The 4,838-nt window shown below is 42.6% G+C and overlaps 1 long non-coding RNA gene across 1 annotated transcript; it reads left to right on the plus strand.

Annotated features, from left to right (window-relative positions):
• Positions 1-421: 421 nt before the first annotated feature.
• Positions 422-4,169, plus strand: LOC144247041 (uncharacterized). Its single transcript, XR_013340737.1, has 3 exons — positions 422-467; positions 3,340-3,509; positions 4,151-4,169. It is a non-coding gene; the product is annotated as an uncharacterized LOC144247041 (long non-coding RNA).
• The last annotated feature ends 669 nt before the right edge of the window (positions 4,170-4,838 follow it).

The raw sequence follows: 4,838 nt of genomic DNA on the forward strand, positions 1-4,838 counted from the left end.
TGCTTGGCCCACATCCCCTCCATGAAACCCCTTTTGAGGACTCTCTGCCCAGAGCCTGCATCCCTGCTCCACTTTCCACTCCCCAACCTGCTTTTTCCAACACCCCCCCAAGCAAAATCCTGCATTTTCCAAGAGTGGAAGAGGCGCAGGAAAACAAGGGCCACTTTAACCCCTGTTTTAAAGCTGGAGCTCCCTCCTAGTTTGGTGTATTTAGTTTGGGCACAGTTGTGAAACAAAAGATAAAAAGGAGCCAAGTCGTTGGGGCAGGGGGAGGGAAGAAAGTTGGTTTGATTTCGAGAGCCTTGGAAGATCATTAAAATTTCATAACAGGCAGGGGAAAAAAAAAAAAAAAAGGTTGTTTGCTCCTAAGGTCTCTGGTGTTTAAAGAGCTCAAGACAAAACTGCCGAGCAGAATATTCCAGTTTATCCCGTGGAATAGGAAGGAATGGCCCCAGTCGTAATTACAAGTAAGTAGAGCAGCGAGAGAGGGGAAAAAGCTCAGGAAATCTGATGTCTAAGAAGTATTTTTGCCGGGGTTTAATCAGTTTGCCCGGTTGTTTGTTTGTGGTGATTTTTCTGACCTGCCTCAGTGAAATGTTGGATATTTTGACAGTAAAACGGGCAGGACTGGGGGGATTTTGGCTTCTGGAATCTGGGGGCGAAGGAAAGCGAAGCAGGGAGCAGGAGGGAAACGTGAAGCGTGGTTTGTGAGTTTACAAAGCTGGGTTCAGGGGATGGGGTTTCACCAGTGGTCTCGCTGCTCTACTGATTTTGGAGTTTTTATCCGCTGAACAAGCAACAGGAGAGAGATTTTTACAAAAGCAGGGAAATGATATCTCATTAATATTCCTACCTAGCAGAAAAAGAAGGGAATAATAACATTTAGTGGTTCTAAAGCAGCGGGGAGATGATGATGAATGTTAGGCTGTACGTGAAAACTATACAAGGCTGTATAGATTTCAAAAAAAGAAATCCGTGCTATTTCTGTTCTTGGGCTTCACTCTTTAAAAATACATTACCACTGAAATGGAGTTTTAGAAGGGAATAACAACACCGGCAAAATATTTCTTTGAAGCGCAGAACTTCTGATCTGAAAAACAAAATGGGTCGTAAATCACAGAACACATTAAGAGCTACAAGATATATGTAAATGTAACATTATAAAATATTCTTCTCAGGATGAAATAGTATTTAAAACCAGAATTTTATAGTGATCCAAACACTAGTAAAGGGATTATGTTCCCGTCAAGGCTGTAGATATCAGTTCCATTCTAAAATAACAGTACAGTACTTCAAAAAATCATTAATAGTGATTAGATATTTGTATATATGACATCAGACTTATTCATGAAAAGGAGAAACGTTTAGCTCTATATTTATATTTTAATATTAACTTACTTTTAGCTGTCTGCAATTTGTAAAACATTGCTGTGTTTAATGGCATAGTTTTTGCAGTAAAAGATATGTATCTTACTTTTTTATTTTGTTTTACCAAAAAAAAACCAAACCCTATAAAAAATAATCTTCTTATAATTTCCTGTAGCTAAAATGATTGTTAAATAACCTTCAAGCTGAACACAAAGAAAATACATTTAATTATTTGCTGAAATATATAATATTTTCTATTTTTTTAATGAGTAGAGCTTATTATCCTTCCTCTTTTTATACCTAATCCATAAACGTTGTGCCCATAAGAGCAGCTTTGTAATCAGAGGAGTTTTTTTTAAAGGAATATTGTTAAATTCAAAGTTAAATCTTATTATATCTTGTGAGATAAAATCATTACCTACAGTAAATATTGTTCCTCTGATTCAAAATGTTCATCCCACAAGGAGAATTAATTATTCTACCAGGATACTATTTTCTCCTTATTTTTCTATTTCCAGGGAAAAAAATCAGCTTCCCCGCTTTTCGGTTTTTACACAAGTGCACAAATAAAACACGGAGATTATTTCTGAGGATTGTTCATTTGCAAACTCCCATCATTTTTTAAGGAGTTTCCCAGAGAGGAGCCTGATCCAAGCCGTGTTGGAGTTAATGAGTCATTTCTATCTGCTGTAAAGGGATTTGGAGCTGAGCTCTGGACTCCTTACAAGCTGGAGGCTGAACTTTCATAAGAACATGCATTTTATCATCTTGCAAAATCAGGAATCATGGAATAATTTAGCCTGTAGTTGGAGAGTGCAGTTTGGTCTGATAATGATATTTTCCTCCGTGTACTTTGGATTTATCAGTGGTTTGTGGCTAACACAGACGCGTCAGCTGATTTCTCGCCCTCGTGTTAATAACACTGTGCTTTGGCATTGTGTTTGTGTAGAAAAACAACACATTTTAAACCTCTGATTTGGTTATTTTTTTTTTAAACAGACAAAGATATTATTTACAAAAGAGCCCATTCCACAGTTTGATCATTATCAGAATAGCCTGAAATCTCACCAGCTCTACTAGAAAACGGAGAAGTCTGAGGGGTCACAGGAATTCTGGAGTCAGTGGAGGCTCAAATGCTTTTTGCCTCCTTTTCTCTCCTTTATTCCTTGCCGTGGGCTTCCTACAAAGGCTCCATTGGGAGCAGGGTCTGGAAAGGGTCGGCTCAGTGGAAGCAGGGGCTGGAACAAGGCGATGTTGTCCCACCAGCTTTGCTCAACCCTTCCAACCCAACCTGGCTCTCCATGTCCTGCCATGATGCAAATGAGGCTTTTCCTTCTGGGAACGTGGCATTCCCGGGAACGTTCCCTCCTGGGAGCCAGGGCTGCAAGTCCTCCTGATTTAAGAGCTCCTATTGATGCTGCTATTCTGACTTTGCAGGCATTCACAGCCTCGGCCTTTCCCTTATTTCTCTGCAGAAAGAAGTGAAATAGGAAGGCTCCCAGCTAGACGAGTTTGTAGGAATAATTGGAGCGTGGGCTTGTAAAAGGAACCTCCTTCGGGTCACTTTTTGCTTTAAAAATGCAACTCTTCTTTAAATTCCACCCACCCCCCAAAAAAAAAAATAAAATAAATAAATAAAATACCCCTAAAAAAGCCCCACCAACTACCAGAACACCAAAACCAAACAACCAAACAAAAAACTCCCACAGAATTAGTGATGCAGCTATTTGCAGATAATGCCATTTAAGAGGCCAGAAGTCTTCTGGGATTTTTCAGTCTGGACAGATGGGGGTACAGGGAGGGTCTCATCCCCTTGGGTCAGGGGAGCTGGCACTGAAGGACTCCTCCCCTGATCCATGGCACAAAACATTCCAAGTTATATGAATCCCCCCCAAAAAAAATTTAAGCATCAAGCTTGCCTGGGAGGAGTGAAAATCTGGATTCTACTTAATTTCTGCTCTTTCTGTGCAGGAGAAATTCACAGAGCCCAGTGCAAAGAGTGCAAAAGAGCCCAGAAGTGCCAGGGGCAAAATGCGATGGATGATTTCCAATACCACTGACTTCCCAATCTGCTCCCACCCCTGGACAGAAATCTTGGCTGCCTCAGGGATGCAGTTTGCAACCTCTCTGCTCCAACAGTTGTAAATAAAGGCCTTTTTATCTCTGGGGTTTCATGTTCAGAAAAAAGTTATCTGTGGCCATAAAAAACACATCTGTCACTCTGCTGAGGGCAGAGCAGCCAAGGGTTCAGAATGGCATGGAAATGCTTCCAGCAGGCTTGGAGCCACAGCTATGCCCTCTTTCTTCCCCTTTTCCATACACTTGATCCTGACCCAGACAGTTGCTGCTCTTTCTGGAGGGTGGCAACTCAGAAAATGACAAATATCTGTGGTTTTTTTGGGCTTAAAAAAACTGTTCACACATGAGCAGAAAGATTTTTTGTTACAATATGTGCCCAAACCCTTAAACTCACAGAAACTGCCCTCAGCACTGGTGCTGTTACCACAGCTCCAGCACCCCTGGAGAGGATGAAGCTCCTTATCCTGAGGTCTGCCTGAGCACAGCTCTGTCTGCAGCAGGGGCAGGACAGGGATGGGAATGGGGCAGATAAATGAGCAGCTGTAAAACCCAGTGTGCCAAACTCAGCAGAGAGGCAGCTGCCTTTCCCTAGTCCCAGTGAAGTCTCTTCCTCCTGCCAGTTTGCTGAAAGGGTTTCCATTGTGTGGTACTTAGCACATCTGGGAATTTATTGCGAGCTGATGCTTTCTGTTTTCTGTCCTAGTGACACCGACAGAAGATGCGGAAGGACAATCCGTGCCAGATCTCTGCTCCACGCTGCATCCAAATGTGGTAAAACCCTGGAAAGCTCTGACGTAGGAGAGCCCTGCTTGTCCTGGTCTGATCCTGAATGACACTGACACCCACTGACTTCTCCCTGGAACAGATGCTGCTTAGGAAAAACACCCAGATCTGGATAAATGATAGGAAAAAAAAAAAAAAAAGGTTTATTTCCAAACACAGCCTTTAAATGCAGGGCACTGGCATGTGTGGTAGGGATGGAACACAACATTGACCAAATTCCTCAAGTCCTGCCTTTATTACCCTGCTGGATATGGAGAAAGGGAAAGAATAAAGCCTTCCCAGGCAGGAATGAAGCTCAAATCTCAGCTTCTCAGACTCCATAAAGGAGCACGGAGGCACGGTGCATGGCAGAGAGATCTTCCCTGGTAATATCCACATGTCCCTGCCTTTTCCACCCAGCAGTTGCCCCAGGAAATGGCTGATGGCTGGGTTGTGTTAGAGCAGAAAATAGGGATTTTTCAGCTGGACAATGAGCTGTGGCCATAGGGCATCTGCATCCCAATGCCTTTCCCTGCCCTTTACCTCAGCTGGCCTTTGCAATAGGCTGCAGTGAAATCGTGTTCCCAATTGCAGGAACTCAAAATAACTCATGCTGTGCCCCAAACTGT

This window comes from Lonchura striata, chromosome 13 (assembly GCF_046129695.1).
Source record: "Lonchura striata isolate bLonStr1 chromosome 13, bLonStr1.mat, whole genome shotgun sequence".
NCBI lineage: Eukaryota > Metazoa > Chordata > Aves > Passeriformes > Estrildidae > Lonchura > Lonchura striata.